Here is a 14060-nt window from a genome sequence, read left to right as displayed (position 1 = left end):
ATAAGTTATTGCAGCTAGTTTCAATATTTTATGTTGAATTTTATAAGAGTAATTTGAATAGATAATTCTCAGAGATCTTTAATGTACTATAAGTTGTTGTATCTATCTTTGTCTTAAAAAGAAAAAAGACCTTTTATTTCATTTATCATAATTAATCAAATCTAAGATACTGGCTGTCTTACTGTGGGTTATTCTGAAAATAGAGCCTAGGATCTTTAGGTTGAGCCCAGGAACTGCTACAGTAGCTGCAGCTGAAATCACAGTGGATTCAGAGCTGTGGGATCACACATTTTAAGTGTCTAGTCAAAGCTATGGTTTTTCCAGTAGTCACGTATGGATGTGAGAGGTGGACTATAAAAAAAGCTGAGTGCCGAAGAATTGATGCTTTTGAAATGGGGTGTTGGAGAAGACTCTTGAGAGTCTCTTGGACTGCAAGGAGATCCAACAAGTCCATCCTAAAGGAAATCAATCCTTAATATTCATTGAAAGGACTGATGCTGAAGCTGAAACTCCAGTACTTTGGCCACCTGATGTGAAGACCTGACTCATATGAAAAGACCCTGATGCTGAGAAAGATTGAAGGTGGGAGGAAAAGGGGATTTCAGAGGATGAGATAGTTGGATGGCATCACTGACTCAATGGACATGAGTTTGAGTAGGCTCCAGGAGTTGGTGATGGACAGGGAAGCCTGGCGTGCTGTAGTCCATGGGGTCACAGAGAGATGGACGCTACTGAGTGACTGAACTGAACTGAACTGATACCAAAAACACACCATTATTTTCTTTCTTGATAAGAAAGGAAAAAAAATGCTATCAATTATACTATGGTATAATGCTTTCTTATCTCTTAGACATTTTATTTTATACTTCTTTAAAATGATCTTTTAGATTTTATACATAGATTTTTAAAATCCCCTTTACATATATGTGTGTGTGTGTGTGTGCAAAATAAATTAATGTATTTGTAAAACTTAATGTTCAAAGTCTGACAAGTATGAATGATATTTTGACTCAGAGTTGTCAACATTTTTATTTTATATGTAGATTATAATGTGTGGCATTAAGAGTTTTGGCAGTATAGCAAATCTTAAAAGTGTGCTCCTCTTTTGTCTCTTGGACTTTCAAGTCCCAATATCCTTTCTGCTTGTTTTTTTTGTTTGTTTTTTAAACTTTTTATTTTGTATTGGAGTATAGCTAATAACAAAGTTGTGGTAACTTCAGGTGGACAGCAAGGGGATTTGCCATACATGTACATGTATCCATTCTCCCCCAAACTCTCCTCCCATCCAGGCTGCCACATAACAGCGAGCAGAATTCCCCATGCTATACACTAGGACCTTGTTGGTCGTCCATTTTAAATATAGCTGTGTGTACATGCTGATCCCAAACTCCCTAATATCTCATGCTCCCATCTTTTCCCCTGGCAATCATAAGTTCATTCTCTAAGTCTGTGAGTCTGTTTCTGTTTTGTAAATACGTTTATTTGTATCGTTTTTTGATTCTGCCTATAAGCAATAGTATGTGGTATTTCTCTGTCTTACTTAAATTATTCAGTATGACAATCTCTAGGTCCATCATGTTGTTACAAATGAGATCATTTCATTCCTTTCAGTGGCTATATAATATGCCATTGTATATATGTACCATATCCTCTTTATCCATTCCTCTGTTGATGGACATTTAGATTGCTTCCATGCCTCAGTTATTGTAAGCGGTGCTGCAGTGGACATGAGGGTGCATGTATCCTTTTATGCCCTGTTTTCCTCCAGGTATATGCCCAGGAGTGTGATTGCAGGGTCACATGGTAGTTCAGTAAATACCGAACACTTCACAAATTGGCGTATCATCCTTGAACAGGGGCCATGCGAATCTTCTCTCTGCTTGTTTTGATTCACATGGGCAGACAATGACAACTCTGTCACAACTGCTTCCTGACTGGAGTCATTTTAGGACCCATCCTGATTTCAGAGATGTTTAAATGTGAAAAGAAAATCTTCACCTTAGATTAGATGAAACATGGCATTTGACTGTATAAAGTAATCATTGAAAACATTCATTAATTGGTTAACATATCTATTGCTCTCTCCATTTCTGTAGTATATTTTTATATGTTAGTGTATATATGTATTATTAAGATAAATACTGATCAAAGATTATTTAAATCAAACAATGCCAGAGGGACTGTTCTAGGCTATTTTGATTAAATTTAAAAAAATATTATTGTGTAGTTTTAAAGTTGAATAAAGCAAACTTTCACTTCTTTCTTTAGCAAAGTAATTTTTGTACATTGTTCCAAATGGTGATTAACTATTAAAATTGAGAAGTATTAGCATTATAACATTTTATGGTTTTGATCTTTAGTTCCTAGGTTTGTTCATATTTCATAAGCCTAGAAGACTTTATGACACTGAGGGGAAAAAGGAAAAACAGATGCCATTTATTAAAACTGTATGTTTAATGTTGAGTCCTTAGGAAGAAAATGAAGGGTAGGTTACATGGAATGGAGACAGAGCTAAAATACATTAAGCATTGAAAAGTCAGTAATCTATGCTGGAATAATCTTATTGCTGTTATGTCTTTGGAATAATGTTTCTAGTTCATATTTTTACGTGCAGCCATATTTAGGAAATTGAGTTGCCAAGGTTATAAATTTGATATGTCGTTATTTTAAACAACATACCATCCTGATATGTCAAATATTTCTTTATAGATTTGATAAAAACACTATATCCAAAAGATGGAAGAAAAAGAAAACTTTGAAATATGATCATAAATATGTTACATGAATATTTTAAGACTTTCAAAGTTGTTTTCAAATTTTTGCACATATTTTGATACTTAATTTGGTAAGTTTTATAAAATGCATACCAAGGGTACTTTAGCTGTCCTCAGCAGATAGTCTTGAATATTTTCATTAAAACAATTCCTTCCATGTGGGACTAAACCCACATTTAACAATACTGAAGAGATCAATAGAAGTTGTTTTCATTTTTCTTTAGTTATCTTATTTTTAAATTAAAAAAAAATTTTTACTTAAATAGAGTTGGGGTTTTATACTTTTTGCTTAGCTTTGAAGAGAAGAGTAAATTGCCTCTTAAAGATATGTGAAGACAAACTTTACAGAACATCACAGAGGATCAATAAGGAACGTTGCTTTTACTTAAGCTTACAGTTGTCTATATTATAAACCGTTGGAACTAACAAGCATTTCTTGTACTGTTTATGCATAAAGAAGGTGATTTTTAACTAAACTTGTGTCATAATTATGTAATTACCCTTTCCAGTGATTAAATATCAATTTAATTTTCAAGTTAAAATTTCAGCTAAATTTTAAACCACACAGTTTTTAAATGTATTTGTTATATCTATTGAAGCTTTCATATATATCATATATACACATATATATCAATTATAAAGGCAGCATATAAGTTGCTACAGTTGTCTCAAACTCTTTGTGGCCCTATGGCCTGTAGCCCACCAGACTCCTCTGTTCATGGTATTCTCCAAGGAAGAATACTAGAGTAGGTTGCCATGCCCTTCTCTAGGGGATCTTCCCCAGTCAGGGATCCATACAACATGCCTTATGTCTCCTGCAATGGCAGCAGTTTCTTTACTTCTGTCACCACTGGGGAGACCATAAATTACATATCAGTTCAGTTCAGTTCAGTTGCTCAGTTGTGTCCGACTCTTTGCGACCCCATGAATCGCAGCACGCCAGGCCTCCCTGTCCATCACCAACTCCTGGAGTTCACTCAGACTCACGTACATCGAGTCGTGATGCCATCCAGCCATCTCATCCTCTGTCGTCCCCTTCTCCTCCTGCCCCCAATCCCTCCCAGCATCAGAGTCTTTTCCAGTGAGTCAACTCTTCGCATGAGGTGACCAAAGTACTGGAGTTTCAGCTTTAGCATCATTCCTTCCAAAGAACTCCCAGGACTGATCTCCTTTAGGATGGACTTGTTGGATCTCCTTGCAGTCCAAGGGACTCTCAAGAGTCTTCACCAACACCACAGTTCAAAAGCATCAATTCTTCAGTGCTTAGCTTTCTTCACAGTCCATAATTGTATATATTTATGTATGTATATATTTATATATATACATATGCATATATATACATATATACATATGCATATATGTGTGTGTATATATATATATACACACACATATCAGAGAAGGCAATGGCACCCCACTCCAGTACTCTTGCTTGGAAAATCCTATGGATGGAGTAGCCTGGTGGGCTGCAGTCCATGGGGTTGTGAAGAGTTGGACACAACTGAGTGATTTCACTTTTCACTTTTCACTTTCATGCACCGGAGAAGGAAATGGCAACCCACTCCATTATTCTTGCCGGGACAATCCCAGGGACGGGAGCCTGGTGGGCTGCCGTCTATGGGGTCGCACAGAGCCGGACACGACTGATATGACTTAGTAATATATATATATATATATATATATATATATATATATATATATATATAGGCTTTCCTGGTGGTTCAATGGTAAAGAATCTTCCTGCAGTGTGGGAGACCTGGGTTCTATCCCTGGGTTGGGAAGATATCCTGGAGGAGGGCATGGCAACCCACTCCAGTATTCTTGCTTGGAGAATCCCCATGGACAGAGAGAGGAGCCTGTTGGGCTGCAGTTCATGTGATCATAAAGAGTTCGACGCAACTGAGCGACTAAAGAGCACAGCACATGTGTGTGTGTGTGTGTGTGTATATAATTGATGCATATATTTCAATAGGGTTAACATGGAGTTAGTTGATGATAGAGTATACAAAATAGGACAGAATATTTTGATTTGATCTTTAAAAAAAAAAAAAACTTCTTGTATCAATTTATGCCTTAAGCCACTTAACTCACATACTCAGTGTATGTAGCAAGTGAAAACACAACAAAAGTTTTATATCTTGCTTCATTCCTTAATCTGGTTATCCATTTCAAGCCACTATTTACCACATAGAGTCAGGACCAAAACTCAGTGGGAAGCCTCAGGGATATGGGAAGGAACAATGGACGGAGAGTCAGAAGAACTACAGGTATGTGCTTCAGTGTTATCTTTTATCCCTCAGATAACTTTGGAAGAGACACATCTCAGCAGACCTCAGTCACATGAATTTTGAAATGAGAACAGTGGACTGGTGATCTTGTCTATTACTTAATTATGAAATATGATTCATAACCAAATGCAGATCTTTCACTATTACTAAAAAAACAAAGGTGCATCCCAGAAAATGAATATTATCTTAATTTTAATTATTTAAGTCCATATTTGCACTTCATTTTCAAACCTAATCTACTCAATTCTCCAAATTTCTATTATTATAAAATATATGACTTTTATGAAATTAACATTGGGAGAAAATGACACCATTATAATCAAGACAATCTAAATGTTGTCAGTTTTAAAGAAAAAATTTGGAAAAATACAAAGAAAAATGACCTGTAATAAAAATATCAAAAGACAACCACTCAAAAATAATATTCTGATGATACAATCACAAATGATGCCACTAGAAATGAGGGGGTGTCTAAATATCAGCATAGCTGCATTTTGAAAGAAAGAATGGAATCCAGAGATGAGTAAAAGCTTGGAAAATTATGTATTTAGTAAACAAATGAGGGAAAGACTATAAAATATTTGGGCGTATTTGAAGGCCTTTTCCAGGCCTGATTTGGTGAATGCAAGACTCCACTGGTGGGCTAGATTAATAGATGACAAAGAGGAAATAGAAAAACTTTTACAATGCCACCCTTGCTATTACTCCTACTAACTTTCTTTAAGTTGATGAGTAAATCTAATTTATTTTTTCTCAAATATTTAATAGATTCTGTTCTCTCTGCATATGTGGTTTTCCCTCTCTTTTCTGGCTAATTTTACTCTTCCTTCAAGACTCTGTGAAGTCTTCCTGTTATAATCTTTAAACATCCAATTTAGCTTATAACATAATTTATTTGCATTTTAATTTTGAATAGTATTTGTTTAACCAACAAGACAGAAAAAAATATCTATTTGGGAATAGGAGGCATATTTGGGATAACTCAGTGTCAGCCATTCAGCACTGTACCAGGCACATAAGAAAGAAAAAAGAGTATTTGAAAAAATTAAGCAAATGAAGAAAATATGTATGGCTACTATACTAGAGATTGAATATTGTCTCCCTGTAATTCACGCATCCCCTCATCCTTTAGTATAGATTACTTTCAATTTTTCTGACCATTTAGCTGGAGAAGGAAATGGCAACCCACTCCAGGACCCTTGCCTGGAAAATTCCATGGGCTACAATCCATGGGGTCACAAAGAGTCAGACACGACTGAGAGACTTCACTTTCACTTTCAACTGCCAAGCTAGACATTTCCAGACTCCCTTATAACTAGGTTTGTCTACATAACTGAGTTCTGGCAATGATATGTGAGCAGAAAAGCTATAACTCTAGAATTGAGCCCTTAAATGAAAGGACAAGTCCTCCCTTTGTTATGATCTATATATGATGGGAGCTGGTACAACCCTCCTGGAACAGAAAACAAAAGCTGTATTTTGAGAATGATAGGACAGAAAGTGAAGGAGCTAGATAACGTTGTGGAATTAAATATTAGGCATGGTCCCTTTACCTCAGATTTAGCCATGAGGAAAAAAAAAATAAATTTTCTTAAGCTATGGTATTATTTGCATTTTTGTTATAGTACTTAAAACCTATATTTTAACTAATACAACTTTTGACAGTGTTATCTAAAATGGATTCCAGGGATGTTTCAATTACTTAATGATAATCAAGCACTGGTACTTGAGAACAAAAGCCAGACTTTTCTTTGTCATTCACTGAAGAATAATTAGTGATTTTGTCAGATGAGGGAAAAAAAGCAAATTTAAACAAGAACTGGATTGAAATTAAACCTTTGTTCCTTTTTAACTTTCTTCTCTCATTCCTTTTATGTTGGGCAACATTTCAATTATGGTTTCAGCCTTTGTTATAAAGAGCAATTTTAAACAAACAAATGGAATATGAGCAATAGAATTGTTAAGGGAAAACATGCCAATAGAAAAAAAGCTTTCTAAAACTTAAGGCAGAATGCATTTCAAGGGAAGTGTATTAGTCTTAGAAAATATTGAGAATAGTTCAAAAGCTTCTTAGGGTCTGGCTGTTTTTTTTTTTTTAATTTTATTTTAATCTACCTAAGTAATCTAGATATGAAGATCAGCTGCAAATATATTTAATTTGTTGATACCCAAAGATGAAGTCTAGAGTAAGTGTAAGGCAAAATGAATGAGAAATTAGAATCTTCTTGGTAGAGAAATAATATCTTACATGTGGTTAAAGAGAAACTAAACAAAAGAATACAGGATTTGAAATAAACTCAGACTTAAAATACAAATGAAAATACATTATAACAATATCAAAATATCACCTTTAAGTCATGACTATAAGTTGGAGAAGACTCTTGAGAGTCCTTTGGACTGCAAGGAGATCCAACCAGGCCATTCTGAAGGAGATCAGCCCTGGGATTTTTTTGGAAGGAATGATGCTGAAGCTGAAACTCCAGTACTTTGGCCACCTCATGCGAAGAGTTGACTCATTGGAAAAGACTCTGATGCTGGGAGGGATTGGGGGCAGGAGGAGAAGGGGACGACAGAGGATGAGATGGCTGGATGGCATCACTGACTTGATGGACGTGAGTCTGGGTGAACTCCGGGAGTTGGTGATGGACAGGGAGGCCTGGCGTGCTGCGATTCATGGGGTCGCAAAGAGTTGGACACGAATGAGTGACTGAACTGAACTGAACTGATAATGCAGTTACAGTAGCTAACTTATCACAAAGTAGAAATGTCCTAGTATAATTAATACCCTAAATTAGTATTCTTACATATGCATATCTACTTGAGACTATAATAATTTGGTAGATATTACTTGGTATCTAATATGATTTCACCAATGGGTATAGTGATTAAACATATGACTATAGAAAAAGGGATGATTTGCAAAGAAGTAAACAAAGCATTGAACACAACTGGAAAATTTAAAACAAGTTATGTACATCAAGGAGTGTTTTTTTTTTTTTTCTTTCATTTTTTCACAGCTAGTCCTAAATGGTGAGAGTTTTGGCATAGGAGGATTTGAGTTCCTATGACTGATTCTTATGGTGATTTTGGTCAAGTCCTTTTAATATATGTTTTATATTTCAAAATGTGGTACAATATAATTTTTTCAGAAATAACATGAAAAATTAATAAATATTTTAGCAGCAGCAAACAGTATTAATCATTTTATGATATCTTATTTTTATGTCAGGACCCCTCACTTAGACCACAGCCTTGTCTAACTCAATGAAACTATGAGACATACCAGTAGGGCCACCCAAGACGGATGGGTCATGGTGGAGGGTTCTGACAAACAGTGGTCCTCTGGAGAAGGGAATGACAAACCTCTTTAGTATTCTTGCCTTGAGAACCCCATGAACAGCATGAAAGGCAAAAAAGATAGGACACTAAAAGATGAACTCCCCAGGTCGGTAGGTGCCCATATGCTACAGGAGAAGAGTGGAGCTATAGCTTCAGAAAGAATGAAGAGAAGGAGCCAAAGTGAAAACAGCACCCAGTTGTGGATGTGACTGGTGATGGAAGTAAAGTCCAATGCTGTAAACAGCAATATCGCATAGGAACCTGAAACGTTAGGTCCATGAATCAAAGTAAATTAAAGCTGTCAAACATAAGACAGCAATAGGTGAATTTAATTCAGATGACCATTGTATCTACTACTGTGGGCAAGATTCCCCTAGAAGAAATGGAGTAGCCCTCATAGTCAACAAAAGAGTCTGAAATGCAGTACTTGGGTGCCATCTCAAAAATGACAAAATGATCTCTGTTCGTTTCCAAGGCAAGCTGTTCAATATAACAATAATCCAAGTCTATGCCCCGACCACTAATGCTGAAGAAGCTAAAGTTGAATGGTTCTATGAAGACCTATAAGACCTTCTAGAATAACACCCATAAAAGATGCCCTTTTCATTATAGGGGACTGGAATGCAAAAGTAGGAAGTGAAGAGATACCTGGAGTAACAGGCAAATGTGGCCTTGGAGTACAAAATGAAGCAGGGCAAAGGCTAACAGAGTTTTGTCAAGAGAACACACTGGTCATAGCAAACAGCCTATTCCAACAATGTAAGAGATGACTCTACACAGGGACATCACCAGATGGTTAATACTAAAATCAGATTGATATATTCTTTGCAGTCAAAGATGGAGAATCTCTATACAGTCAGCAAAAACAAGACAGGAAACTGTGGCTCAGATCATAAACTCCTTATTGCAAAATTCAGACTTAAATGGAGAAAGTAGGGAAACCATTAGAGCATTCAAGTATGACCTAAATCAAATACCTTACAATTATACAGTGGAAGTGACAAATAGATTCAATGGATTATATCTCATAGGCAGAGGGCCTAAAGAATGATGGGCAGAGGTTCATGACACTGTAAACGAGACAGTGATCAAAACCATCCCCAAGAAGAGGAAATGCAAAAAAGCAAAATGGTTGTCTGAGGAGGTCTTACAAATAGCTGAGAAAAGAAGAGAAGCAAAAGGCAAAGGACATAAGGAAAGATATATCCATCTGAATGCAGACTTCCAAAGAATAGCAAGGAGAGATAAGAAAGCCTTCCTCAGTGATCAGTGCAAAGAAATAGAGGGAAAAAATAGAATGGAAAAGACTAGAGATCTCTTCAAGAAAATTAGAGACACCAAGAGAACATTTCATGCAAAGATGGGCACAATAAAGGACAGAAATGGTATGGACCTAACAGAAATAGAAGACGTTAAGAAGAAGTGGCAAGAATACACAGAACTATACAAAAAAGATCTTCATGATCCAGATAATCACAATGGTGTGATCACTCACCTAGAGCCCAGACATCCTGGAGTGCAAAATCAAGTGAGCCTTAGGAAGCATCACTACAAAAAAAGCTAGCGGAGGTGGTACAATTCCAGTTGAGCTACTTCAAATCTGAAAAGACGATGCTTTGAAAGTGCTGAACCTAATATGCCAGCAAATTTGGAAAACTCAGCAATGGCCACAAGACTGGAAAAGGTCAGTTTTCATTCCAATCCCCAAAAAAGGCAATGCCAAAGAATGTTCAAACTACTGCACAATTGCACTCATTTCACACGCTAGCAAAATAATGCTCAAAATTCTCAATAGGCTTCAACAGTTCATGAACTAAGAACTTCCAGATGTTTAAGCTGGATTTAGAAAAGGCAGGGGAATCAGAGATCAAATTGATAACATCTGATTAATCATAGAATAAAAAAGAGAATTCAAGAAAAACATCTACTTCTGCTTCATTGACTATGCTGAAACTTTTACTGTATGCACAACAAGCTGTGGGAAATTCTTCAAGAGATGGGAATACCAGACCACCTGACCTGCCTCCTGAGAAATCTGTATGCAGGTCAAGAAGCAACTGTTAGAACTGACATGGAACAATGGACTGGTTCCAAATTGGGAAAGGAGTACATCAAGGTTGTATATTATCAACCTACTTATTTCAGTTATATGCAGAGTGCATCATGTGAAATGCCAATCTGGATGAAGCACAAGCTGAAATCAAGATTGCAGGGAGAAATATCAATAACCTCAGATACGCAGATGACACCACCCTTATGACAGAAAGCAGAGGAACTAAAGAGCCTCTTGATGACAGTGAAAGAGGAGAGTGAAAAAGCCTACTTAAAACTCATCATTCAAAAAATTAAGATCATGGCAAATAGATGGGGAAACAATGGAAACAGTGACAGTGTTTATTTTCTTGGGCTCCAAAACCACTGCAGATGGTGGCTGCAGCCATGAAATTAAAAGATGCTTGCTCCTTTTAAGAAAAGCTATGACAAACTTAGACAGCATATAAAAAAGCAGAGGTACTACTTTGCCAACAGAGGTCCGTCTAGTCAAAGTGGTAGTTTTTCCAGTAGTCATGTATGGATGTGAGAGTTGGACTATAAAGAAAGCCGAACACTGAAGACTTGATGCTTTTTAACTGTGGTATTGAAGAAGACTCTTGAGAATCCCTTGGACAGTAAGGGGATCAAACCAGTCAATCCTGAAGGAAATCAGTCCTGAATATTCATTGGAAGGACTGATACTGAAGCTGAAGCTCCAATACTTTGGCCACCTGATGCGAAGAATGGACTCATTAGAAAAGTCCCTAATCCTGGAAAGATTGAAGGAAGTAGAAGAAGGGGAGGACAGAGGATGAGATGGTTGGGTGGCATTGATGGACATGAGTTTGAGCAAGCTCCAGGATTTGGTGATAGACAGGGAATACTGGCATGCTGCTTTCCATGGGGTCACAGATTCGGACATGACTGAGCAATGAACGGAACTGAACTGAACAGGACCCTTCAAATATCTAGTTGTTAAAATGGCCTGTTTGGGACTTTAATAAAGAGATTTTTATTTTTTTAATTCTGAAGCACATATACTAAAATTCTTTAGTTCCGCTGAAACAAGTATAACTGAGGTACCTCAATATATGCTGTACCTAGATGTCACTGTAATAACTGCAATAAATGTAAAGAAATGTTTAAATTCTGGAATTCCTGGAAATACACTTCTCCCTGGAGCAAACTATTTTTCTACTAGCTAAAGTGATTGTGGTGTGTGGTCAGCCACTCAGTGGTGTTTAGCAAATAGAAAGAGAGCTCATATTTGAAATTCAGATAAACAATTGAAAATTTAAAAATATTTGTGTCTCCCATACAGTACTTGGGTTACACTTTTTTTTTTCATTTTATAAAATTTTTATTGGAGTATTGTTGATTTACAATGTTGTATTAGTTTCAAGTATATAGTAAAGTGAATGTATTATTTTTAAAAATATTCACTGTTTATGTGAAATTCAAATTTTGTTAGACATCCTGTATCTGGCAACCCTCGTCACTTCTCATCCCACAGTGCTGGGACTGATTTTGAGGGCATTTGTCCACAGGAAATTCTACATGAAGGTGGGTTAAGGACCAGTTCCAAGTGGCAGTCTGTAGTGTGTCAATCTGAGGAGATATTAGTCACTTGGAGAACAATTCTAATTAAATTGCTGGCTTCAGACTAGGTAATAATATCAATCCTTTTGTCTTTAAAATGTTTCTTGAAGACACCAAAGAGGTAATCAGACAGCAAGGAACTATTGGACTGAGATCAGATAATGTTCAATACCATGACATATTAGGACTCAACCCTTTTTCTTGCCATGCTTCCCGTTATTTTTGGAATCCCCTTGCTTTTTCTATGATCCAGTGGATGCTGGCAATTTTATCTCTGGTTCCTCTGCTTTTTCTAAATCCAGCTTGTACATCTGGAAGCTCTGGGTTCATGTACTGATGAAGGCTAGCTTGAAAGATTTTGAGCATATATTTTTCCATGTTAATAGAAGTGAAAACTAAATTTAAATTTTAGATGAATATTATGAAAAGAAATGTTGCATATTTTAATGAATAACAAATAAAATCATATTGAAAATATAATAAAAATATAGTTTATCCCAGCTGAAAAGAGAATTAGTGAATTGGAAAACATGTCAAAAGATGTTGAAAAACAAAATGATGTACAATATACAAAAGAAGATGAGAAATCAATGATATGTTAAGAATATATATATTTAATGGATTATAGAAAGATAGAAGATTCCATGATCAGAGTCAATATTTGCATACATCCCAAATCATGAAAAACTTCATGCCCACAGATATTCAGGAGACAAAGAAATCCCTTGGCAGCATACAGAAGAAGAAATCCAAACCTACAGACAGCATAATAATACTGCAGAAAAGTAACACAAGGAAACTATCTTACAAGGACCAGAACAAAAAAATACAGAGATTATTTCAGAGAAGGATAAACTGGCTTGAAGCAATAATGGAAGATAAAAGCAAAAGATTGAAAATAGCTAACACAATACTGAAGAAAAACAACAAATCAAAGTAGTCACACCATTCATTTTCAAGAGTATTCAGTGCTATTGTAGTCAAGACAGCGTGGCATTGGTGACACTAGAATAAGACATAGAGCAATGGAAAACAAGAAATAGGCAACACAGACTTACACAAATACAGTCAACTCATCCTTGACCAAAGAGCAAAGGGAATTCAGTGAAGAAAGGATATAAATTCAACAAACAGTATTGGAATAATTGGGTGTACACGTACTCAAAAAGAAGAAGGTGGAGGGAGAAGGAAAAGAAGAAGGAGAAAAAGAGGGAGAGGGAAGGAAGAGAAGAGGAAGAAGAAGAAAACGTTTAGACACTTGAAATGGCTTAGCAACTGAACAACAACAAAACGTCTCACACAAAGAAATCAAACATACACCTAAATGAAAAATGCAGAACTACAGAATTCTAGAAGAAAATATTAAAAAATCTCGTTTCTTAAAAGTTTTGTCATATGATCCAGCAATTATATTCCTAGGAATTTCTGAACTGATTTTAAAATTCATGCCTATACAAAACTTTTACAATAATGTTTCTGACAACTTTCCACAAAAATCTGACAGCAAATAATATGTTTTCAATAAAATGGATAAATAAACATTAGTACATCCAAACAGTGGAGTAATATTCAGCAATAAAAAGAAATAAGTTATCAAGCCACAAAAGACATGGATAAACTTTAAATGAATATTAGTACATGAAAAGGGTCAGATTCAAAAGGCTACATACTATATGATTCTAACCACATGACATTCTGGACAAAGCAAACTTAAAAACAACAAAAAAAAGTAAAGAATCAGTGGTTTCCAAAACTCAGTGGAAGTAGAGGGGGGGTTGAATAATTCAAGTACAGTATTTCTTAGGATGAAGAAACTATTATTCTGTATTACATTGTAATGGTGGATAGTTGACATTATGTATTTGTCTAGACCTTTTAAACTTTATGGGCTTCCCAGGTGGTACTGCCAATGAAAGAGACATAGGAGATATGGGTTTAATCCATGGGTTCGATCCATGGGTTAGGAAGATCCCCTGGAGGAGGAAATGGCAACCCACTCTAGTATTCTTCCTTGGAAAATGGGCATGCA

General features: G+C 36.0%; 1 non-coding gene across 1 annotated transcript; it reads right to left on the bottom strand.

Moving 5' to 3' along the window:
• Nucleotides 1-1811: 1811 nt before the first annotated feature.
• On the bottom strand, nt 1812-1913 carry LOC129659724 (U6 spliceosomal RNA). Its single transcript, XR_008718202.1, has one exon. It is a non-coding gene; the product is annotated as a U6 spliceosomal RNA (small nuclear RNA).
• Nucleotides 1914-14060: the final 12147 nt, after the last annotated feature.

Source organism: Bubalus kerabau, chromosome 8, assembly GCF_029407905.1.
Source record: "Bubalus kerabau isolate K-KA32 ecotype Philippines breed swamp buffalo chromosome 8, PCC_UOA_SB_1v2, whole genome shotgun sequence".
Taxonomy (NCBI): Eukaryota; Metazoa; Chordata; class Mammalia; order Artiodactyla; family Bovidae; genus Bubalus; species Bubalus kerabau.
This window is presented reverse-complemented; position numbering and strand designations above follow the sequence as displayed.